Here is a 25821-nt window from a genome sequence, read left to right on the forward strand (position 1 = left end):
ACACTTGGTATGGTCCAAACCTGATTTTTGGCAATTCTCCTAGGGATACAGTGGTGTCTCACTGTGGTTTAATATGCATTTCTCTAATGACTAATGACCTTAAGCATCTTTTTATGTGCTTATTTACATCCATACATATTCTTTGTTGAAGTGTCTGTTCAAAAGTTTTTTCCATTATTAATTGGGTTGTATGTATTATTTTTATTGAGTTGTAAGTTTGCTGTACAATATATTTTAGAAAGAAGTCCTTTGTCAGATAAATGTTTGCAAATATCTTCTTCCAGTCAGTAACCTGTCTTTTCTTTTTTGTAACAGTGATTATTGAAGAGCATTTTTTATATTTTTGATAAAATCCAATTTGACAATTTTTCTTTTTGTACTTTGTGTGTCTTTTTGTACAGATATTTGTCAAATCCAGGCTCACTAAAATTTTCTCCTCTTTCTTCTGAAGGGTTTATCTATCACAATTAGATCTATTATTCATTTTGAGTTAATTTTTGATATAGTGTGAAGTAAGGGTTGGGCTTTTATCTGTTTTTCTATGGCTATCTAACATCATTTGTTGTAAGTTTATCTTTTTTTCTTCCACTCAGTTGCCTTGATACCTTTGTCAAAAAACAATTGATCATATATGTGTGGTCTATATGTCCATTTTTATATCAATACAAAGCTGTCATGACTAATGCAGATTTTTCATAAGTGTTGGAATCAGATAGTGTGACGAGTAACTTTGGTATTCTTTTTCAAAATCATTTTAGCTACTGTATTATATTTGCATGTCTATGTAAGTTTTAGAATCTGCTTGTCAATTTCTGTAGTGAAGACTGCTGGAATCTTAAATAGGATTGCTGAAAACTTTAGAAATGTTCAGGAAGAATTGGTATCTTATAAGATTGAATTTTCCAATACATTAATATGATATATTCCTCTACTTAGGTCTTCTCTAATACCTCTCAGCAATGTTTTGTAGTTCTCGGTGTTTCATATGTTTTTCATATTTATCTCTATTTGATGCTTTTGCAAATAGTATTTATTTTCATTTCAGTTTCCAATTTTTCAATGCTAGCATATAGAAACACATAGATTTTTTAGGTTTTTTTTTTACAGGTTTATTGAAGTATAATTGATATTTTTAAAACTGCACATATTTAATGTATATAATTTGATGACTTCAGAAATATGCATGCATACAACTGTGATATCACCACAATCAAGGTAATAAACATCCATCACCTCCAAAAGTTTCCTTGTGTCCCTTTGGTGCAGGGGGTGCTTTTTGGTTTTTTGTGGTAAGAGCACTTAACATTAGATCTACTCTCTTAAATTTTTAAGTGTACCATATTGATTGTTAACTACAAGTACTATGTTGCACAGCAGATTTCTAGAGCTTATTCATCTTGTATAACTATAAATTAATATCTATTGAACAACAACTCCCCAATTCCCCCTCTCCTCCCATCCCGTGGCAACCACCATTCTATTTTCTGCTTCTATAATTTGACTATTTTAGATATCTCACATAAATGGTACCATGCAATATTTGTTCATCTCTGACTGACTTATTCAACGTAGCATAATGTCTTTCAGATCCATCTATACTGTTTCAAGTGATAGGATCTCCTTTTTTTCTGACTGAATAATATTCCATTGTATGTGTATACCACATTTTTTTGTCCCATCATGGACACTGGGTTGTTGCCACATCTTGGTTATTGTGAATAATTCTGCAATGAACATTCTCATTCCTTTTCATAAATTTACATATCTTGGAGAGATTTTCATACATTTACATATCTTGGAACCTCACTACACTCATAAATTAGTTCTAGTAGGTTTTTCATAGCTTTCTTTGCATTTTCTACATAATTAGATATTCCACAAATAAAAAAGTTTTACCTCTTTCTTTCCAATCTGTATGTCTTATATTTCTTTTCCTTACTTTACTACAATAGTTAGGAATTCCAGCAAAAGAGTAAAAAGAAGTGAGGAGAAATGATATCTTTGCCATTGTCTCCACGTTAGAGGAGACAATGGGTAAAAACAACCAGTTTTTACCCATTAAATATGGTGTTAGCTATTGCTTTTCTTAAAGCTCTTCATCATATTGGGGAAGTTATATTCTATTCCTAATGACTTAGACTTTTATTCACAAATATAGGTTGGTTTAATCTAACCTATATTTTTTTCTAACCTGTTAATACGATTATACTGATTGATTTTTTAGTATCAAACCAACCTTGCATTCTTTGCATAAAATCCATTTGATCATGATGTTTTCTCTTTTATATATATCATTGGATTCAATTGGATAAAATTTTATTAAGAATTTTTGTGTATATGTTGATATCAGCTAATGATCTATATTTTTGTGTCTTGTAGAATTTATGCTGGCCTCAAAAAATGAGCTGGGACATGTCCCCTCCACTTCTATTGTCTGTATGTATAGTATTGGAGTTATTAATTCCTCAAGTCTTTAGTAGAACTTACCACTTAAGGCACCTAGACCTAGAGTTTCTTTTGCATAAAGCTTTTTAACTACTTATTCATTTTCTCTCATTTATTTGGGGTTTTTCAGGCTGTTTCTTCCTGAGTGAGATTTGATAGTTTCTATCCTTCAAAACCTTTGTTCATTTCATACAAATTTTCAAATTTATTTATATAAAATAGTTCATAATTTCCCCCTTATTTTCCTTTTAAAAATTGCAGAATCCATAGTGATGCCCTCTCTCTTATGGTATGGGTAATTCTGTCTTATTTAGTTTTTCTTTTCATCAGTTGTAGCAAATGTTTATACATTCAATGATCTTTCCAAAGAAACGGATTTTTGTTTCTTCAGTTTTTTCTGTTGTTTTTGTTTTCTGTTTCATTGATATCCACGCTGATCTTTATTGTTTCCTGTCTTATGATTACTTTCCGGCCTAATGCATTTTTCTTTCTCTAATTTCTTAAGATCAAGTTTATATTGTTGTCTTGAGATTTATATTTTAATCTAAATATTTAGTGGTATAAATTCCTATATAAGCAGTCTTTAGCTGCGTTGCACAAATTTTTTTTGTTTCATTCAGCTTAAAATACTTTAAAATTTCTGTTGTTTCTTTCTTTGCTGGTGGGTTTTTCAGAATTACGTACTTAAGTTTCCAAATATGGGCAGACTGGAAGCCCAGCAAGCAATGAAGATGGCAGAGAGCAGTGGTCGCACTGGCAAGAGCAGCCGGAGCGACTCCGGGAAAGGGGTTCACGTCAGCAGAGCAAGTAATTGCTGGCTTCCATCGCCTTCGGCAGGAACAGCGGAGCCTGGCCTCCAAAGCAGCTGAGTTGGAGACGGAGTTGAATGAGCACTGTCTAGTGATTGATACTCTGAAGGAGGTAGATGAAACCTGCAAGTGCTACCGCATGGTTGGAGGGTGCTGATAGAGCGAACTGTCAAAGAGGTGCTGCCTGCCCTGGAGAACAACCAGGAGCAGATACAGAAGATTACTGAGACACTGACACAGCGGTTTCTGGCAAAGGGAAAAGAACTAAATGAATTCCGGGAAAAGCACAACATTCGTCTCATGGGGGAAGACAAGATGCCAGCAGCCAAAGAAAACTCAGAAGGGGCTGGGGCTGAGGCCAGCCCAGCTGCAGTACTGGTCTCCTAGAGAGCAAGGCCTTTGCATTTTTTCTACCCTGACTCCCACTTCTTATAGTTTCTCTTTATTGTTATTATTTTCTCTGCCATTGTAATTTTTTGGTTAATTAAATTTTTTGGTCAGAAAAAAAAATTTCCAAATATGTTGACAGTTTCTAGATTTTCTTTATATTTACTTCTAATTTAATTCCACTAGGCTCACACAACATACTTTTTATGATGTGAATATTTTAACAATTATTGAGACATGGATTATGGCCCAGAATATTGTGTCTGTCTTAGTATTTGTTCCTTACATATTTATTCTACTGTCTGGGGACAGAGTGTTTGTGAATGTTAGTTAATTAGTTGGCATCTCACTTAAATTTAGTCATATCTCCAGGAAAAACTGTAATTTGAGGCCCATAATTAAGACATTAACTTTTGTCAATTGGTACATTTCGGCATATGTTAAAGTTAATTCAAAACCTATGTTGTAGGGCTTCCCTGGTGGCGCAATGGTCAAGAATCTGCCTGCCAAAGCAGGGGACACGGGTTCGAGCCCTGGTCCAGGAAGATCCCACATGCCGCAGAACAACTAAGCTCACGAGCCACAACTACTGAAGCCCGTGCACCTAGAGCCCGTGCTCCGCAACGAGAAGCCACAGCAATGAGAAACCTGTGCAGCTCAACAAAGAGTAGCCCCACTCGCCGCAACTAGAGAAAGCCCGTGCACAGCAACAAAGACCCAACGCAGCCAAGAAAACAAAAACAAACAAAAAAACACTATGTTGTAGAGGCACAAATGCCAACCAGTGCCCTTTTATCTTTTTGTTGTAGGCATTATTTTAGAAAACTTTGGTTTCCAATTGGGTCAAACTGTGGGCTTCTGTTTGAGTGTTGAGTTTCCTCCTCCTGTACCCAGGGTTTTGGGGGATTTTGTTGTTGTTATTGTGTTTTGAATTTTTTGCGGTAGTTAACGGATATACTTAAGGGAGAGAGTGTCCTCTCTATACTGCTAATATTTACAAGTTTCTTACTCCAGAGAGTCTCAAATAATTATTGTCCGGTTAAAGGTGTTCCCATGGCTTTACTGGGTTTAGAATCACAGGCTTATGCTGGGTTTATCCTTGACTACACCACAGTAATGTCTTGGGTGTGTTTTACCTATAACCCTGAGAATGAGGACCATTTTTGGAAACAGAGGCAAAGGCAGCAGCAGCAAAGGCATTTTAGAGGATTCTAGTTAGCCATCGTCTTTTAAGAGTGTGGAAATCAGCATGCCACATGGTGAGTGCTCTGTCCTCCCCATGAGCAAAGAACCAGTGGGCCTATATATGGCAGGGTATTTCCATTCATAAGGGTGTACCAACATGATTACAGTTCAGTTTTTTCCCTTTAAAGTCATTCTTAAAATTTCACTGGTGTATATTTTTACTTGAGCATCTGTAATTTAGTCTTCAAATCTGTTATGATTTTTCTCCTGTTATGACTTTTCTATTTTTTTAGAATACAAAACTCTTGTTTAATTTTTTCCTCTTTTTGTCCATTTTTCTTCTTAGTAAAAACTAAGGTTAAATCCTGCTTGTTTTTATATCCTCAAATTTTTGTTTGAACATATTTAATTCAGCTTGGTATTTTGTGTTAAAACAGCCTTTTGCTTCATAGTTGTTTTTTGTGCAGGGAAGGGAAATTTTATTAGGTCAAATATTTTTATTCTCTTCAGTTTTATTCTTGTAGTAGTTTTATGTAGAGTTGTGTGAAGACTGCCCTGTTGCCACATTTGATAAACAAAGTTGATGGCTTGGAGTAGCTCACAAGACTCTTATTTCAAGAGAAATCTGTTCTGTTAGTGTATAAAACTGCACTTTCTTTATGAGGTGGCCTTTTGAGGAGTGTATGTGTCTGTCCTTCCAATTTCTGTTGTTTTCTTTTGCCTTCCACAAACTTTAAAATTTCCCCCAGATTTATTTTTCCTTGAAATACAGTATCCATTTCACTTTTTTTTAACCTTCCTCTCTCCAAAAACCATTATCTTTCCAAAACTGCCTCCTCAACTCCCATATGTACTTTTTACCTCCAGCTTTATTGATATATAATTGACATACAACACTGTGTAAGCTTAAGGGGTACAACACGTTGATCTGATATACTTTTATTGCAAAATGATGACCACAGTCGTGTTACCTAACACCTCCATCACCTCACATAATTACTAGTTCTTTAGTGGTGAGAACGTTAAAGATTTACACTCTCAGAAACTTTCAGGTATATAATACAGTATTGTTAAATATAATTATCATGCTGTTACATTAGATACTCAGAACTTATTCATCTTATAGCTAGAAATTTGTACCCTTTGACCAGTATCTCCCCACTTCCCCCAATTCCCAGCCCCAGGCAACCACCATTCTTCTCTTGGTTTCTATGAGTTTGGCTTTTTAGATTTCATATATAAGTGATATGATACAGTATTTGTCTTTCCCTCTCTGACTTACTTCATTTTTCATAACGTCCTCAAGGTTCACCCATGTTGTCACAAACGGCAGGATTTCCTCGGCAGGATCTTTTTATCCATTCATCTATAGACAAACACTTAGGTGGTTTCCATATCTTGACTATTGTGAACAATGCTGCCATAAACATGGGAGTGTAGATATCTCTTCAAAATCCTGATTTCAATTCCTTTGGACATATTCCCAGAAGTGGGATTGCTGGATCATTTCCTTCAATTCTGAAGAATAACTTTTCTGTATAGAATATTCTTGTTGGCAGTGTTTTGTTTTGTTTGTTTTTCTTTTAGCACTTTGCATATATCATCCCACTCTCTAGTGGCCTGTAAAGTTTCTTATGAGAAATCCACTATTAGCCTAGTGGGGGTCCCTTTTATGTTATAAGCTCCTATTCTCTTGCTGCTGTTTTAGATTCTCTCTTTGCCTTTGATGTTTGACTGTTTTAGTGTAACGTGTCTTGGAAAGGATCTCTTTAAGTTGAGTCTGTTTGGTGACCTATGAGTTTCTTGAACTTGGATATCTAAATCTCTCCCTAGCTTTGGAAAGCTCTCAGCCATTATTTCTTTTTTTTTTTAATTTATTTGGCTGTGTCGGGTCTTTGTCACAGCATGTGGGATCTTTGTTGTGGCATGCAGGATCTTTTGTTGTGGCATGCAGGCTTCTCTCCACTTGTGGTGCACGAGCTCAGTAGTTGAAGCACGTGGGCTCTCTCTGTGTGGCACGCGGGCTCTAGAGCATGCAGGTGTAGCTGCCCCACAGCATGTGGAATCTTAGTTCCCCAACCAGGGATTGAACCCATGTCCCCTGCATTTGAAGGCAGATTCTTAACCACTCGACCACCAGGGAAGTCCTGCCATTATTTCTTTACATAAGCTTTCTGCCCCCTGCTCCCTCTCTTCTCCTTCTGGAACCCCATCAATTTGCAATTTTTTTTTTGGATGGTATTCCATAGATCACATAGCCTTTCTTCACTCTTTCATTCTTTTATCTTTGTTCTCCTTGATAATTTCAAAGTTCCTTTCATCTAACTCACAGATTCTTTCTACTATTGAAAACATTCTGGTGATGTTTTCATTTGCATTTTTCATTTCATTTGTCTTATTCTTCAACTCCAGAATTTCTATTTGGTTCTTTTTTATGATTTCTATCTTTTTGTTAAACATCTCATTTTGTTGTGTATTGTTTTCCTGATTTTGTTGGATTACCTTTCTGTGTTTTCTTGGAGCTCAATGAGTTTCACTAAAACAGTTACTTTTAATTCTTTACTGGGTAAATCACAGATCTCCATAGCTTTAGGATTGACTACTGAAAGATTACTGTGATCCTTTGATGGTGTCATGTTTCCTTGATTTTTCATGTTCCTTTAAGTTTTGCACTGCTCTCTTCACATTTTAAGTAGCAGTCACCTTCTCCAGTCTTTACTAACTGCCTCAGGAGAGAAATAACTTCCCTCATCCCTGTTAAGTATTCTGATGCTTTCTCAGACCTTCTGTGAACTCACCTGCTCCGCAATTTTTGCTCCCTCTTGTGGCAAAATTTGTAAGCAAGTATGCCTCCTCTCAATCCAGCGACACACCTTTTTGTTTTCCCAAAGGTGGTGCTAAAGCTCATGTTTGTGGTCTCCCCTGGCCTGCAGATTTGAGCCAGCATTGTCTGTTTGCTCATTAGCTGTCTCCCAAAGCTTGCTCTCAGCACCTCCATTGGGAGTGCACACAGCAAGTCAGCTAGAGGATGGGAATGCATGTATGTGAGGCACACAGAGTGCTTGGGATGCTTGTGGGCCAGTTACTGGAAAATGCAGGTGAGGCATCCCTAAAGGCTCATTGGCTTCTTGATGGAGTTGTTGATGTCATTACTTAATAGGATCTGTGCTTCTTTAATGCCCTTTGAGAGCCCTAGCTGCCACTATCTCAGACTCGTCCCACTCCCTAGTAATACAGCTCATGAATCAGTACCCTGGATGGGATGAAAGACAAGTGAGTCTCTTTGTCAGTGTTCCACATAGTTTGGGAAGCTGGGAGCTCACTCACACACTCTCACTTTCCCCCATGGGAGAAATCAAGGTCCAAGACCTTAGGGGAGGAATGATGCCAGTAAAATCAAACTGTTCCTCTTACCCTCTCCAATGAGTCCGAACTTGTATCTTTTTTGCTCCAACAGTGTACTGGAACTTCTCCACGAAGACACGTGCTGACCCAGAATCAATTTCAGACCATTTTACATCAGTCCCCAAACCTATAAAAGCAAGCCACCAGTAATCATGTAATCAATCATTTAATCAAACCCTCCTACTTTTTGATGTTTGCTAATCTCTTAAAGCCATACCCCCAAAATCCCCCATAAGGTTAGTTGTTGCTTTCTGGGGGGGAAATGAACCTTCCAAGTACAGCTTTCCATTGCTTATCAAGCAATGAATTCAGTATTTTTGTTTGAGGTATTAAGAGATGGTCTTTTCCATCTTCCCATTGTATTTGGTAAATCATAAAGTTTGAGTAACATTTAGAAGTCTCTTAACATAAACACCAACCTCAAATTTCATTAATTATATAGACAAACGTGTATGCAAAGTTCATTTCTATAGTCCATAATTGTTTATCTCTCCCTAGTCCAATTACTCAAATATATTCCCTAAGCTTGTTTCCACAGCCATTCTTCCTAATATTTTGTTAATATACTTTTTTTTTTTTTTTTTTTTTGGCGGTACGCGGGCCTCTCACTGTTGTGGCCTCTCCCGTTGCGGAGCACAGGCTCCGGATGCGCAGGCACAGCAGCCATGGCTCACGGGCCCAGCCGCTCCACGGCATGTTCCCAGACCGGGGCACAAACCCGTGTCCCCTGCATCGGCAGGCGGACTCTCAACCACTGAGCTACCAGGGAAGCCCCTATACTCTATTTTTAAGTCATTACCTCCACAGCTTCACCCTTCACTACCAGTAATTCTCAAAATCCAAAGGTCTGAAGTGTCAATTGACTACAACCTCAAATTCAGTTTTTATTCTGTAGATGCCTTAGATATCTCAAGAGCACTAAAAGCCCATCATATCTAAAACTACACTTAACTTTTCCATTAAACTTGCCATTTAAGTTTAAGTTTACATTAAACATTAGTCTTTTTAAGTTTACATTAAGTTTACATTAAACATTAGTCTTTCTGAAATCATATTTCTATTTAATTTCATTACAGTCCCACTCATAACTAGGCATAAAATTTTATTTATGGTTATCATTTTCCCCCATTTCTCCCACATTTATTCAGTTGCTAAGCAATAAAGACTGAACTTCTTCAAAGTCTCTCAAAAACATTCCTTCCTTTATATTCCCACTTCCAAGGCCCTGGGTCAAATTCCAATTACTCTTAACCTGTTCTAATTTTTATTTCTAATTGATCATTTATCTCCTCCACTCTATTTCTGCCTTCCTAAAGTTTCTAGAGTTATTTCCTTTAAATACAGATCAGATCAAGTCACTTTCTTACTCAGATCTTCAACTGTTCTTCAAAATAAAATTTTCAGCGGACTTTCAAGACACCTAAAAATATAAGTACAATTACTCTTTTTCTGGAATTTGCCCTTCACACACACACACACACACACACATACACACACACACACACACACACAAACCCTGCATATAACTCATCTTTTAGCTAAAGAAGGTTATCATTCTCTAAATTAGAACTTTTTATATTTCTGTGATTGCTCATGTAATTATCTCCTTTGAAATATTATGACTTTTTGTTACCACCTTTTAACACTATTAAAAAGTATTTTTAAGGCCCAATTCAATGGTCCATTAATTCTTCCCCTATACAGAAGTTGTCTCTTGTTTTTCTTACTGTCTTATAGCAATTTTTTTTTCTTGAGGTACATTTGACATACAACATTATATTTGTTGCAGGTGTATAAAATAATAATTCCATATTTGTTTTTATTGCAAAATGATCACCACAATAATTCTAGTTAACATCTGTCACCAGACATAGTTGCAGAATTTTTTTGCTTGTAATGGAAACTTTTAAGATGTACTCTCTTAGCAACTTTCAAATATGCAATACAGCATTATCAACTGTAATCACCACACTGTACATTACATCCCCACGACTTATTTATTTTATAACTGGAAATTTGTACCTTTTGACTCCCTTTACCCATTTCGCCCATGTCTGAATCTCCACCTCTGGCAACCACTGATCTGTTCTCTGTATCTATGAGCTTGGGTTTTGTTTTTGGCTTTGGTTTCAGATTCCACATGTGATATCATACAGTATTTGTATTTCTCTGTCTGACTTATCTCACTAAGCATAATGCACTCAGGGTCCATCCGTATTATCACAAATGGGAAGATTTCATTCTGTTATATGGCTGAATAATATTCCATTGCATATATATACCATATCTACCTTATCCATTTATCCATCAGTGGGCACTTAGGTTGTTTCCATATCTTGGCTATTGTAAATAATGCTGCAATGAACATGGAGGTACATATATCTTTTCAAGCTAGTGTTTTCATTTTCTATAGCAATTATTTTTGTCTCATATTCAGTTTTTATTTAGGTATGGCTTACATAAATGAAAGGCACATAGTAATATTACAGTATGACAATATATTTTTTTAAATGTACCTCTCTTTCCACCCAAATCTGAACCAATCCAGACAAAGTAATCAGCTTATGGAAATTAAAATATCAACTGTATTACCAATCAGCCAATATTGCAAGACATAATTCATACCTGTGGCTAAGTGAGCTCTCTGATACTGACCTCTACAATTACACAGATATCCATCTGGTCACATCTCTATGGTAGGAAGTGGGGCGTGGCCTTATAAATCCCATGGCATAAAGGGACAAAGCAGATAATATGCTCTCTGCTGAAAGCCAGCTAACAAAGAGGAAGAAAAGAAAAAGGGCTTGGCTTACAGTTAATTATCTACCCTAAATCATCAATAAAGTAAGGTGTTCTTCCTCCTTCCAGAGGAATGAGTGATGGTGTGGAGAGAAAACAGAAGGTTTATCTAAGAGGAGCTCCCTTCACTTGGAAGGAAGCAGCAGTGCTGGAGGAATTTATTCTCTATATAACAAGCAGGTGCTCTTTCTTATATATGTAAAAATTCAAAAGCATAAATAAATATAAAAATTATTAATACCATGTTAAAGGCCAGTTAGACACCAATGAAATAGTGCAAGGCAGAAAAAAGAATTAATTTATTTTAATTCATAATATTTATCATATTGAAAATCATTTTTCTCAATAGATAACCATGTATTAAAGACCTCCTTGTTAAAAGTGCCTAAGGGGCTTCCCTGATGGCACAGTGGATGAGAGTCCGCCTGCCAATGCAGGGGACACGGGTTCGTGCCCCGGTCCGGGAAGATCCTACATGCCGCGGAGCGGCTGGGCCCGTGAGCCATGGCCGCTGAGCCTGCGCGTCCGGAGCCTGTGCTCCGCAACGGGAGAGGCCACAACCGTGAGAGGCCAGCGTACCGCAAAAAAAAAAAAAAGCAACGGGAGAGGCCACGACAGTGAGAGGCCCGCGTACCGCAAAAAAAAAAAGTGCCTAAGAATTAAAATTCCACAATTTATTCGTTTAAAAAGGAAAAGGAAAACTATTTGCCTTTCACAGAAAACTAAATTGGAAACTATCAGTGCTTGAGATGTTAAAAGACCAGAACAATTTAAAGTAAATTTAAGATGCTCCCACAAGTTACAAATCAATTATAGAACTTTATAAGCAATAATAAAACTGACTAGAATACTAGAATCAGGTTTGATTTGCCATGATTAGAGAAATCATTGATGGGATTGGAATTTTATCACTACCATTGTCTTTCTTCGGAAAATAATAATATAACTGGGTAAAGAGAAAAGCTCAAGAGCAGTAGGCTGTCCAAAATGGCCCTCTGAAGAGCAGCATGGCATCTAAGTGGCTCATTAGAAATGCAGAGTTTCAGGTCCCACTCCAACTAAATAAATTAGAATCTTCATTTTACTAAAATCCTAGGTGATGTGCTTGTACATTAACGTTTGAAAAGCACAGAAAGTCCTACTTAGCAGAGATGATGTCCTGTGAATGGCTTTTTCTGAAAGCCAAAAGCTAGAGTAGCCCGATATATTTTCACATTAAGTGCTATCAGTTCTCTAAGAGAACCAAATCTGTAATTCAGGGTGAATAGAGTTAAACATCAATATCTAAGAGCATAATTTATAAGGGAAAAAAACATAATTTTGGAGGTCCAAATTGTTGCTATCTTCGGTATCTTTTCAAGCTCAACTAGGCTTTGTGTTCTAAAAGGGAGGAGAATGTGCCTTATTTATATTTTGTTCTTTCACTAAGTTGGTGCTCAGTAAATATCTATTGAACATCTGTTATAAAGAAGAATTTGGGCTTCCCTGGTGGTGCAGTGGTTGAGAGTCCGCCTGCCGATGCAGGGGACACGGGTTCGTGCCCCGGTCCGGGAAGATCCCACATGCCGCGGAGCGGCTACGCCCGTGAGCCATGGCCGCTGAGCCTGCGCGTCCGGAGCCTGTGCTCCGCAACGGGAGAGGCCACAACAGTGAGAGGCCCGCGTACCGCAAAAAAAAGAAAAAAAAGAAAGAAAGAATTTTCCATAGTGAATAGGAAGTTGCACTAGAAGATCTCTGTCTTTCTAAATCTAAGACTTTATGACTCATTGAGTAATATTTATATTTATAACTTTATGTATGTGTAAACAGTATTACATTCATATTTATATGATGGAAATAAGTGAGGAAAATTTAAACATCTTTTCTCTTGTCTACAGCTTGGCATCAGCATTTTCATTGGTAGGAATTACCTGAATTTTGGGGAATGTAATCAAATATAAATGAATCAGTCTCCCCAAGTGCACGTCTAACCAGTTAAACTCCCTCTCACTGATTATAGCCCTGAGAAGCCCCTAGTCCACCTTTCCTCCCAGTGGTCAGGGTTCACAGGTTGGAGGAGGTGTTAAAATTCTCCCTCACAGGCCTCCCTCCCATTGTCTTCCCCAGGCAGAGGAAAACTGTCTTCACTGCTTGCCAGTGAAGACAAGCAACTGTTTTACTAACATTTAGCCTTTGTCATAACCATTTGCTATATTATGGAAGTCTTAAATTTTGTTCATTGAGATATACACCAACCTACAGTATCCCAGGACTCCAACTTTCTCACACTAAAAGTTCAATAGCCAATATCTACAGGAAGTTACCTAGTTCTGTAATCAAGGTCCATTCAGGTTTCTATCTTTGCTGTGATTTTAGATGGACTATTATATATATATTTTTTTTTAATTTATTTATATTTTTGGCTGTGTTGGGTCTTCGTTGCTGCGTGCAGGCTTTCTCTAGTTGTGTGGAGCAGGGTCTGCTCTTCGTTGTGGTGTGCAGGCTTCTCATTGCTGTGGCTTCTCTTGTTGTGGAGCATGGGCTCTAGGCCCGCAGGCTTCAGTAGTTGTGGCTCGTGGGCTCTAGAGCGCAGGCTCAGTAGCTGTAGTACACGGGCTTAGTTGCTCCCCAGCATGTGGGATCTTCCCAGATCAGGGCTTGAACCTGAGTCCCCTGCATTGGCAGGCGGATTCTTAACCACTGCGCCACCAGGGAAGCCTCTATTTTTTTTATCGGTATCTCAAATTCCCTATGATGACTTCCCTGTGGGATGACATAAGAAAAGTAGATATGCTATTATGAAGAAAAAACTGGTGCTGTTGAATACACTTGTACTGGAACTAACAAGTTAGCATTTTCCCTGCCACTGGGGAGTAATAGCTTTCATGGTTAGGAAGAAAAGGTAACCTTTAACATTAGTAGAGCAGAAAGAAACTTGAAAGTGAAGTGGTTGGGCTTTAAAATATTCTGGTTCAGCAGGTAGAACACTCATTTTATACAAGGATCACATCTGATGATCCATAAGGATGTTTAGATCTAAATTTCATTTAGTATTTTGAGGATCTCCCTTAAAATGCTTCTGTATTACAATGAAGAGATATTTAATGCTCCCATTTATCTTTTTATTAGAACTGTCTAGACATTAGCTGGTAAATTAATAAAGACTGTCATTGTTGTTATATCAATAAAAAGCAGAAAAATGATTTTACCTATTTATAACCACACTGTAATACTTAATCTCTCAGTTATATAAACTGCTTTTCATAAAACAAAATGTTGAACTCAACAATAAATTACCACTCATGAGATTTGGCTTTCGTTAAAAAAAAAAAAAAAAGGGGGTGGTATTTTGTTCCAATTTTGTTTAAAAAAACTCACATACCACAAAATAAATAGAGATAGAAACAAAAGTACAAAAGAGTAAAGAAATGCAAGGAAGATTTTACTCTATCTCTTGAATTCTAGATACCTCTAAGGCATTCAAGCATAAGGACATAGATGGATTACAGAGAAAGAGAATCCCCATCACAGTAGCACTCAGGGAATTGAGGGTGGAGAGGAAGTTGCTTTTGCAGGCACTTTGCAATTTGTTAGTTCTTTTGAGATATATAGGCTTTCTGTCAGACTTTTATAAGCTTTTCCTTATGCATCAAAATTTGGCAACAAGTTTCTGTGTGTGTGCGCACGTGTGTGCATGCGCATCTGTGTAAGTTTCAAGAAGTGTTAGAAGCCAAAAAACCCCAGCAATAAGAAAAAGACAAATTTCAGTATAAGTCAACATCATGAAAAAGAATCAACTGATTTAGTCAGTCCATTAGCTTCAGTTATTTGTATCTGAGGTCAGAGGTAAGGCCAACTAACAGAGCTGGTGTTCTTGCAAGATCCCAATAACAGCTAGGGAAGGGGAGGCTGACAGGCCCATGGAAAGCACTCTCTACTTGTTATGAAAACAACAAAGAAGGCAACTTCTTAAGCTGTTCAATGACTAAGACCATGTTCCTTATAGTCCCCTTGGCCATGAACAGAATTGGGCTGCTAGACCTAAACAAAGGTAGAGTTCACATATGGGGATTAGAATGTTGAGGGGGCTAGAAGCCAAGTGGTTTATCATATTTACAAACACAAAACCATGTCTTGATTTCTTTACCTAAAATATATGAAAATTTGATAATGATTACCACAATAATATGTTTATATAATAAAGAGTAAAGTGTAACCCCATCATTTTACAATAGGAAGGAACTACAGTCTATAGAGTATAGGTGTCACAGGTTGGATTCTCCCAAAACAGGTGCTAAAATGGAGTTTGGAGTGAAATATAGTTTATTGGGGATTAATATCTACAAAAGGAAGGGAGAAAAAGAAGCACTGGGCAGAAGAAGAAGCTGAACTACAATGTAGATGCCACAAAGCCTCAGCCAACCCAGCTCCAGTCTGGAGAAAGTACTGGCATCTAAGATCCCCGTGATAGGCTGAAATGGCTGGGTGTTTTCTACCTCTGTCTTCCTTGATCAAGGGATGTGGGCTGCCCAGGAAGTGCAGGACCTCAGGTAGAATAAGGTAGCACTTGGCAGCACAGGCTGATCCTGAAAAAGTGACAGCCAGAAGCTGCTTCCTCACCCACATCTGAGCAGGAAGTCTTATTTTGAAGGGGATCTGGGCAGTGCACCCCCGTGTCTACCACAACAAGACCAGAAATCAGTTCCCCAAAAGAATCCTTGTACTCTAATGTCTAGGTCTTTGTATTATGAAGCTAATTTATACTTATTTGCCTCCTTCGTAAAAAAAAAAAAAGTGGAGAAAAATTCATTTTACATAATTCTACCCCCAAATGTGATCACAAGTAAAATGCACTAAATGAGCCATATAAAATTGACTCACTTGACAAAGACAAATCACATGGAGGAGAGTCAGTATCTACAGAATCAAGGAATACTTGTTTTATTGAAGATACCGAATTCTGAAAACATAGTGCGAGGAAAACCATTAAAGGAACAGAACATAATTTGAGTGTCCCACTGAATATAAATTGACATTGTAAAATATCTATTTGAACAACGAAAAGTGGTTTTAATGTCACAAAACTTTTCTTTTTTTTGCAAAAGGAAAACAGTCTATTCATAATCATACAAAGACATGAATCAGTCATTATCATAAGATATGTAACGATGTCTGCTTTGAAAGTAAAAAGAGCAAGCTCCTTATCTTCCTTTGGATCCATATCGCAAAGGGTCAGATTGTGACTCTATCATTTGTTATGTGTTATACTATCAGCAAGTAACTATCTCTCTGTGCCTTAGCATTTCTGAAAATTAGGAAATAGTAAGGAAGTGTGAGGATTATCAAGATAATATTTGTATAATGCATAGAACAAACTCTGGAACAAAATAAGTCTTCCTTAAGTGTTAGTTATGGGATAGTTTTCCTAATAGAATTAGACATAATAATAATATTTCTTTTCTTTTTTTTTCTTTTTTTGACAGCTTTATTGAGGTATAATTCACATAAACAATCTACCTAAAGTGTGCAATTCATTGTTTTCATTATATTCATAGATGTGGGCAACCATACCTACAGTCAATTTTAGGACATTTTCATCTCCCTAAAAAAGAAACTCTTCACCCACAGCTATCAATCCTGTGTCTCCCATCTCCACCCCCAACCCTAGGCAACCACTAACCTACCTTCTATCCCTATTCTGGCCTTCCATATCAATGGAATCATATAGTATGTGGTCTTTCGTGTCTGGCTTCTTTCACTGGGAATAATTTTTTTTAACAACTTTATTGGAGTATAACTGCTTTACAATGGTGTGTTAGTTTCTGTTATATAACAAAGAGAATCAGCTATATGTATACGTATATCCCCATATCCACTCCCGCTTGGGTCTCCCTCCCACAGTCCTTATCCCACCCTTCTAGGTGGTCACAAAGCACAGAGCTGATCTCCCTGTGCTAGGCGGCTGCTTCCCACTAGCTACCTATTTTACATTTGGTAGTGTATATATGTCCATGCCACTCTCTCACTTTGTCCCAGCTTACCCTTCCCCCTCCCCGTGTCCTCAGTCCATTCTCTATGTCTGCGTCGTTATTCCTGTCCTACCCCTAGGTTCTTCAGAACATTTTTCTTTTTTTTTTTAGATTCCATATATATGTGTTAGCATATGGTATTTGCTTTTCTCTTTCTGACATACTTCTCTAAGTATGTCAGACTTTTCTCTTCCTGACATACTTCTCTAAGTCTCTAAGTGGATCCACCTCACTACAAATAACTCACTTTTGTTTCTTTTTATGGCCGAGTAATATTCCACTCTATATACGTGCCACATCTTCTTTATCCATTCATCTGTCGATCGACACTTAGGTTGCTTCCATGTCCTGGCTATTATAAACAGAGCTGCAATGAACATTCTGGTACATGACTCTTTTTGAATTATGGTTTTCTCAGGGTGTATGCCCAGTAGTGGGATTGCTGGGTCATATGGTAGTTCATTTTTTAGTTTTTTAAGGAACCTCTATACTGTTCTCCATAGTGGCTATATCAATTTACATTCCCACCAACAGTGCAACAGGGTTCCCTTTTCTCCACACCTTCTCCACAATTTATTGTTGGTAGATTTTTTCATGATGGCCATTCTGACCAGTGTGAGGTGATGTCTCATTGTATTTTTGATTTGCATTTCCCTAATGATTAGTGATGTTGAGCATCCTTTCATGTGTTTGTTGGCAATCTGCATATCTTCTTTAGAGAAATGTCTGAGTAGGTCTTCTGCCCACTTTTGGATTGGGTTGTTTGTTTTTTTGATATTGAGTTGCATGAGGTGCTTGTAAATTTTGGAGATTAATCCTTTGTCAGCTGCTTCATTTGCAAATATTTTCTCCCATTCTGAGGGTTGTCTTTTCGTCTTGTTTCCTTTGTTGTGCAAAAGCTTTTAAGTTTCATTAGCTCCCATTTGTTTACTTTCGTTTTTGTTTCCATTTCTCTAGGAGGTGGGTCAAAAAGGATCTTGCTGTGATTTATATCATAGAGTGTTCTGCCTATGTTTTCCTCTAAGAGTTTTATAGTGTCTGGCCTTACATTTAGGTCTTTAATCCACTTTTAGTTCACTTTTGTGTATGGTGTTAGGTAGTGTTCTAATTTCATTCTTTTACATGTAGCTGTCCAGTTTTCCCAGCACCACTTACTGAAGAGGCTGTCTTTCCCCCATTGTATATTCTTGCCTCCTTTATCAAAGATAAGGTGAGCATATGTGCGTGGGTTTATATCTGGGCTTCCTATCCTGTTCCATTGATCTATATTGCTGTTTTTCTGCCAGTACCATACTGTCTTGATTACTGTAGATTTGTAGTATAGCCTGAAGTCAGGGAGCCTGATTCCTCCAACTCCATATCTCTTTCTCAAGATTGCTTTGGCTTTTTGGGGTCTTTTATGTTTCCATACAAATTGTGAAATTTTTTGTTCTAGTTTTGTGAAAAATGCCATTGGTAGTTTGATAGGGATTGTACTGAATCTGTAGATTGCTTTGGGTAGTATACTCATTTTCACAATGTTGATTCTTCCAATCCTAGAACATGGTATATCTCTCCATCTGTTTGTATCATATTTAATTTCTTTCATCAGTGTCTTATAGTTTTCGGCATATGGGTCTTTTGTCTCCTTAGGTTTATTCCTAGGAATTTTATTCTTTTTTTTTTTTTTTTTCAGTACGCTGGCCTCTCACTGTTGTGGCCTCTCCCATTGCGGAGCACAGGCTCTGGACGCACAGGCCCAGCTGCAATGGCTCACGGGCCCAGCCACTCCACGGCACGTGGGATCCTCCCAAACCGGGGCACGAACCCACGTCCCCTGCATCGGCAGGCAGACCCTCAACCACTGCACCACCAGGGAAGCCCAGTATTTTATTCTTTGCATTGCAATGGTAACTGGGGATGTTTCCTTAATTTCTATTTCAGATTTTTCATCATTAGTGTATAGGAATGCAAGAGATTTCTGGGCATTAATTTTGTATCCTGCTACTCTATCAAATTCATTGATTAGCTCTAGTAGTCTTCTGGTAGCATCTTTAGGATTTGGTATGTATATTATCATATCATCTGCAAACAGTGACACTTTTACTTCTTTTCCAATTTCGATTCCTTTTATTTCTTTTTCTTCTCTGATTGTTGTGGCTAAAAATTCCAAAACTATGTTGAATAAGAGTGGTGAGAGTGGGCAACCTTGTCTTGTTCCTGATCTGAGAGGAAATGGTTTCAGTTTTTCACCATTGAGAATGATGTTGGCTGTCGGTTTGTCATATATGGCCTTTATTATGTTGAGGTAGGTTCCCTCTATGCCTACTTTCTGGAGAGTCTTTATCATAAATGGGTGTTGAATTTTGTCAAAAGCTTTCTCTGCATCTATTGAGATTAACATATGGTTTTTATCCTTCATTTTGTTAATATGGTGTATCACATTGATTGATTTGCATATATTGAAGAATCCTTGCATTCCTGGGATAAACTCCACTTGTTCATGGTGTATGATCCTTTTAATGTACTGTTGGATTCTGTTTGCTAGTATTTTCTTGAGGATTTTTGTACCTATGTTCATCAGTGCTATTGGCCTGTAGCTTTCTTTTTTTGTGACATCTTTGTCTGGTTTTGGTATTAGGGTGATGGTGGCCTCATAGAATGAGTTTGGGAGTGTTTTGGAAGAGTTTGAGAAGGATAGGTGTTAGATGTACTTAAATGTTTGATAGAATTCGCCTGTGAAGCCATCTGGTTCCCGGTGTTAGTTTGTTGGAAGATTTTTAATCACAGTTTTAATTTCAGTGCTTGTGATTGGTCTGTTTATACTTTCTATTTCTTCCTGGTTCAGTCTTCGAAGGTTGTGCTTTTCTAAGAATTTGTCCATTTCTTCCAGGTCGTCCATTTTATTGGAATATAGCTGCTTGTAGTAGTCTCTCATGATTCTATTTCTGCAGTGTCAGTTGTGACTTCTCCTTTTTCATTTCTAATTCTGTTGGATTGAGTCTTCTCCCTTTTTTTTTTGATAAGTGTGGTTAATGGTTTATCAATTTTGTTTATCTTCTCAAAGAACCAGTTTTTAGTTTTATTGATCTTTGCTATCGTTTCCTTCATTTCTTTTTCATTTATTTCTGATCTGATCTTTATGATTTCTTTCCTTCTGCTAACTTTGGGGGGTTTTTTGTTCTTTCCCTAATTGCTTTAGGTGTGAGGTTAGGTTATTTATTTGAGATGTTTCTTATTTCTTGTGGTAGGATTGTATTGCTATAAACTTCCCTCTTAGAACTGCTTTTGCTGCATTCCATAGGTTTTGCGTCATCATGTTTTCATTGTCATTTGTTTCTAGATATTTTTTGATTTCCTCTTTGATTTCTTCAGTGATCTCTCAGTTATTTAGTAGTATATAGTTTAGCTTCTGTGTGTTTGTATTTTTTACAGATTTTTTCCTGTAATTGATATCTAGTCTCATAGCATTATGGTCAGAAAATATACTTGATACAACTACAATTTTCTTAAATTTACCAAGGCTTGATTTGTGACCCAAGATATGATCTATCCTGGAGAATGTCCCATGAGCACCTGAGAAGAAAGTGTATTCTGTTGTTTTCGGATGGAATGTCCTATAAATATCAATTAAGTCCATCTTGTTTAATGTATCATTTAAAGATTATGTTTCCTTATTTATTTTCATTTTGGATAATCTGTCCATTGGTGAAAGAGGGGTGTTAATATCTCCTACTATGATTGTGTTATTGTCAATTTCCACTTTTGTGGTGTTAGTATTTGCCTTATGTATTGAGGTTCTCCTATGCTGTGTACGTAGATATTTACAGTTGTTATATCTTCTTCTTGGATTGATCCCTTGATCATTATGTAGTGTCCTTCTTTGTCTCCGGTAATAGTCTTTATTTTAAAGTCTATTTTGTCTGATATTAGAATTGCTACTCCAGCTTTTGATTTCCATTTGCATGGAATATCTTTTTCCATCCCCTCACTTTCAGTCTGTATGTGTCCCTCGGTCTAAAGTGGGTCTCATGTAGAAAGCATATGTACGGGTCTTGTTTTTGTATCCATTCAGCCAGTCTATGTCTTTTGGTTGGAGCATTTAATCCACTTACATTTAAGGTAGTTATCGATATGCACATTCCTATTACCATTTTATTAACTGTTTGGGGTTTGTTATTGTAGGTCTTTTTCTTCTCTTGTGTTTCCCACTTAGAGAAGTTCCTCCAGCATTTGTTGTAAAGCTGGTTTTGTGGTGTTGAATTCTCTTAGCTGTTGCTTGTCTATAAAGGTTTTAATTTCTCCATCGAATCTGAATGAGATCCTTGCTGGGTAGAGTAATCTTGGTTGTAAGTTTTTCCCTTTCATCACTTTAAATGTGTCCTGCCACTGCCTTCCGGCTTGCAGAGTTTCTGCTAAAAGATCTGCTGTTAACCTTATGGGGATTCCCTTGTATGTTGTTTCTTTTCCCTTGCTGCTTTTAATATTTTTTCTTTGCATTTAAATTTTGATAGTTTGATTAATATGTGTCTTGGCATGTTTCTCCTTGGATTTATCCTGTACGGGACTGTCTGTGCTTCCTGGACTTGATTGACTATTTCCTTTCCCATGTTAGGGAAGTTTTCAACTATCATCTCTCTTCAAATGTTTTCTCAGTCCCTTTCTTTTTCTCTTCTTCTTCTGGGACCCCTATAATTCGAATGTTGGTGTGTTTAATGTTGTCCCAGAGGTATCTGAGACTGCCCTCAATTATTTTAATTCTTTTTTCTTTATTCTCCTCTGCGGTAGTTATTTTCACTATTTTATCTTCCAGGTCACTTATCCGTTCTTCTGCCTCAGCTATTCTGCTACTGATGCCTTCTAGAGAATTCTTAATTTCATTTATTGTGTTGTTCATCATTGTTTGTTTGCTCTTTAGTTTTTCTAGTTCCTTGTTAAATCTTTCTTGTATTTTCTCCATTCTATTTCTAAGACTTTGGATCATCTTTACTACCATTATTCTGAGTGCTTTTTCAGGTAGACTGCCTATTTCCTCTTCATTTGTTAGGTCTGGTGGGTTTTTACCTTGCTCCTTTATCTGCTGTGTATTCCTCTGTCTTCTCATTTTGCTTAACTTACTGTGTTTGGGGTCTCCTTTTCGCAGGCTGCAGGTTCGCAGTTCCCATTGTTTTTGGTGTCTGCCCCCAGTGGATAAGGTTGGTTCAGTGGGTTGTGTAGGCTTCCTTGTGGAGGGGGCTGGTGTCTGTGTTCTGGTGGATGAGGCTGTATATTGTCTTTCTGGTGGACAGGACCGCATCTGGTGGTGTGTTTTGGGGTGTCTGTGACCTTATTATGATATTAGGCAGCCTCTCTGCTAATGGGTGGGGTTATGTTTCTTTCTTGCTAGTTGTTTGGCATAGGGTGTCCAGCACTGTAGCTTGCTGGTCATTGAGTGGAGCTACGTCTTAGCGTTGAGATGGAATGCTCTGGGAGAGCTTTTGCTGTTTGATATTACATGGGGCCGGGAGGTCTCTGGTGGACCAATGTTCTGAACTCAGCTCTCCCACCTCAGAGGCTCAGGCCTGACACCCAGCCAGAGCACCAAGACCCTGTCAACAACATGGTTTATAGCACAAGGAACTCCTCTCGGGACTCCATGGTGACCTGCTTGTGTTGCTGGGTCTCCTGTAGAGGCATGGGGTGGCTGTGGCTCACCGTGGGGACAAGGACACTGAAAGCAGAAGTTCTGGGAAGTACACCTTGGCATAAGCCCTCCCCGAGTCTGCCATTAGCCCCACCAAAGACCTTCTTTCTTTCTAACAATACAAGAATAGAAAAGTAAGTGATATCAATAGAATAATAATGCATGGCCCTTGCCCTTCAGGAGGTCATAAGCTAATGCAGGAGAAAGACACATAAATAAGTGACAGTAGAATGCAACAACTGCATCTGAAAATATGAGTGCCAAGGAATCATCTAGCCCATACTGGGGCTGGAAGCAGTCTGGGGACATCAGGAAAGATGTTGAAGAAAAAAATCTCTCCCAGCTCTCAGCATTCCCACCATCAGTCATCTACCATCAGGCAAAGAACAGAGGGCTCATCTCTCAAGGAATACAGAAAATCATCTGAGGAACTCTAATGCTTCTAAGGAAAATATTGGCACCTAAAAAGTAGAGCTCTTCTCATTCTAGCATTTGGTGACCTACATCTGAAGGCAAAACCTGATGGTCCTCATGCCCCACTCAACTCACATACATAGAGTTCATGGTCAAAATGCCAATTCAGGGAATAAAATTAATGTGATGCCTATATGCAGAGTGCATATATGTGTACATACACACACGCACATGCACGCACACACAGTAAAAACCTACCCTCTTTCTTTTTAAAATATGAATGGGCAAGAAGTCACTAGTATATGAGGAGAATCAAGAGCATGCAAGACAAAGATGATGCAAAATGAAAACCTAATTCCAAGGGAAGGAGGGAGGGAGGAATAAAGAGAGAGGAGAGAGAGAAAGAGAGAGAATACAGTATAATAATATTCTCAGAGAAGAGTAAGGAAACATTAATTCTGTAAATGAAGAATGGGATACTATTCCCATTCACGGAATGGGAATAGAGGAGGCAGTCATAACAAGAAAAAGTCTAAAGAAAGTAAGAGGATAGTACCTAAAATTTTAATTGATAGAAAGGGGCTAGAAGAAAAGCCAAGGAAATCTCTCAGAACATGAATCAAAAAGACAAAGAGACAGAAAATATGAGGGAAATTACATAGAGAATTAATCCAGGGAGTTCAACATTCATCTTACAGGAATTCCAAAACCAGAGAGAATGGATGGAATAAAGAAATAATAGAAGATTATTTCCAAATGCTAAAGAAAAACAAGCCTTTAGACTAAAATGGGCTATACAAAAGGAACAAATCTTGATACTAGCCCATAAAATTTGAGATCATACTAAAAATAAAAAAATATTTTTATAATTTCTACAAAAGAGTCAGAATGAGAATCAAATGGAAACCAGTATCTCACCAAAAATACTGTGTTAAGAAAATAATGGAGACAAAAGCTTCAAAATACAGAGGAAACTTAAAATGCAATGTTAGTCAATACATCCATCAAGAGTGAAAGCATTTTCAGATCTACAAAGGCTCAGTAAGTTAATTTTCCATGCATCTTTTCTTAAAAGTTCCTTAGGAAGCATGGATATTACAGCAGCATTGAAGGTTGGGTCAGGGATCAACAGAAATAAAACTACAGACTCAGACCACCTGTAAGTTTTTCATTTCTGTGGAAAAGGAAACAGAATTCAACAGAAATATCCACACAAAGAAGATGCAGCATATCTCTGTGTGACTTTTTCCTGGACCCTGTATCCCTACAGGGCACACAGCTGCTGGTAAAACTCAAAATTCCTGCTAAGCCACTATTCTTTTATACCATGATTTCAGTTCCATTTCAGATCTTAACCTCACCACCCATGTACTTCTGTTCAAGGAAATCTTTAGAAAAACTAAGCTTTCCTAAATTTTAAACCAAACTTAATACTAGAAAGGTATTTTTTTCTCAGAGGCAAGCAGAGTCAGTGCCCAGGTGTTCCTGAAAAATATCGCTGCCTACTACTTTCCAGAGTCTCAGAAAACCAGTCATCTCACCATGTCACAACCAAACCAAACCAAACAAAACAAAACCAGTGAAAGACCAAAGACATAAAATACAGGAAGCAGTGGGTCCACTGAAGGAAAGCAGTAAAGGGAAAGTCCTGGGGTAGCACATGTGTGGGGGGCTGGGAGGCAGTGGGTCCAGTTTTGAACAGGAGAATACACTGCTGTGGGAGGGAAAGTTCTAGGGAAAGAGCAACTCCATGCACATTTACAGATTTTCTTTTAGCCTTCACTTTTTTAGACTTCATTTTTTTTACTTGTCTAGTTGAGGGCAGGTCTACTTAAAATTGGAGGAAATGTTTCAGATTAAGAAAACAAGAGTTTGGACTTTGGACTGGTCTTCTTATTATTTCTTTTACTTTGTGCTTCAGATTTAGGCATTATTACCATTTGGGGTGTTTCAATCAGGTTCTCAATGGTGAAAAGATTTCATACTAAAAATGAGTTAACTCAAGAAGAGTTTATTGAAAAGATGCTAAATCATCAAAGTGTGATGGGATGCAGGAAACGGCAGGGGACAGCAGGGACCTGGGGCTAGCAGCAGCAGAGCTCAGCCTCAGGAGATGAGGGGAGAAGTTACCAGAACCTGAAAGAAGAGAAATTCATGCAGAACAGGAGACCTGGAAAGGATCAGGAATCTTTGTTTAAGGGATATGACAAACCCCAGGGAGAATGAATGCCTGAACCTCACTCTTCATCCTTCCCTATTTCCTGCTGGAACTCACCAGGAACGAACCCAGCTAGAAGCCAGAAGGCAGGGAAATCTGAGTGACAGTCATTCTCCGCAGGAAACAGCAAGGTGGAGGAGGGGGGGACGATCTGGAAAGGAAATGAAGATATCTGGCCCATATACCATCCTGAATTTCCTTATCTTTTTTTTTTTTTTTTTTTTTTTTTTTGTGGTACACGGGCCTCTCACTGTTGTGGCCTCTCCTGTTGCGGAGCACAGGCTCCAGATGTGCAGGCTCAGTGGCCATGGCTCATGGGCCCAGCCACTCCGCTGCATGTGGGATCTTCCCGGACCGGGGCACGAACCCATGTCCCCTGCATCGGCAGGCAGACTCTCAACCACTGCGCCACCAGGGAAGCCCCTTATCTTTTGAACAGATACGACATCCTGTGTTCCTCTTGTCTTAAAACGTTTCATCCTTTCATAA

The 25821-nt window shown here is 38.0% G+C and overlaps 1 pseudogene across 1 annotated transcript; it reads left to right on the plus strand.

Annotated features, from left to right (window-relative positions):
• The first annotated feature begins 3176 nt into the window (after positions 1–3176).
• LOC309963085 (prefoldin subunit 2-like) lies at positions 3177–3641 on the plus strand (annotated as a pseudogene). The gene has a single exon. The product of its transcript is annotated as a prefoldin subunit 2-like (transcript).
• The last annotated feature ends 22180 nt before the right edge of the window (positions 3642–25821 follow it).

This window comes from Leucopleurus acutus (assembly GCF_964270905.1).
Source record: "Leucopleurus acutus genome assembly, chromosome: 6".
Taxonomy (NCBI): domain Eukaryota; kingdom Metazoa; phylum Chordata; class Mammalia; order Artiodactyla; family Delphinidae; genus Leucopleurus; species Leucopleurus acutus.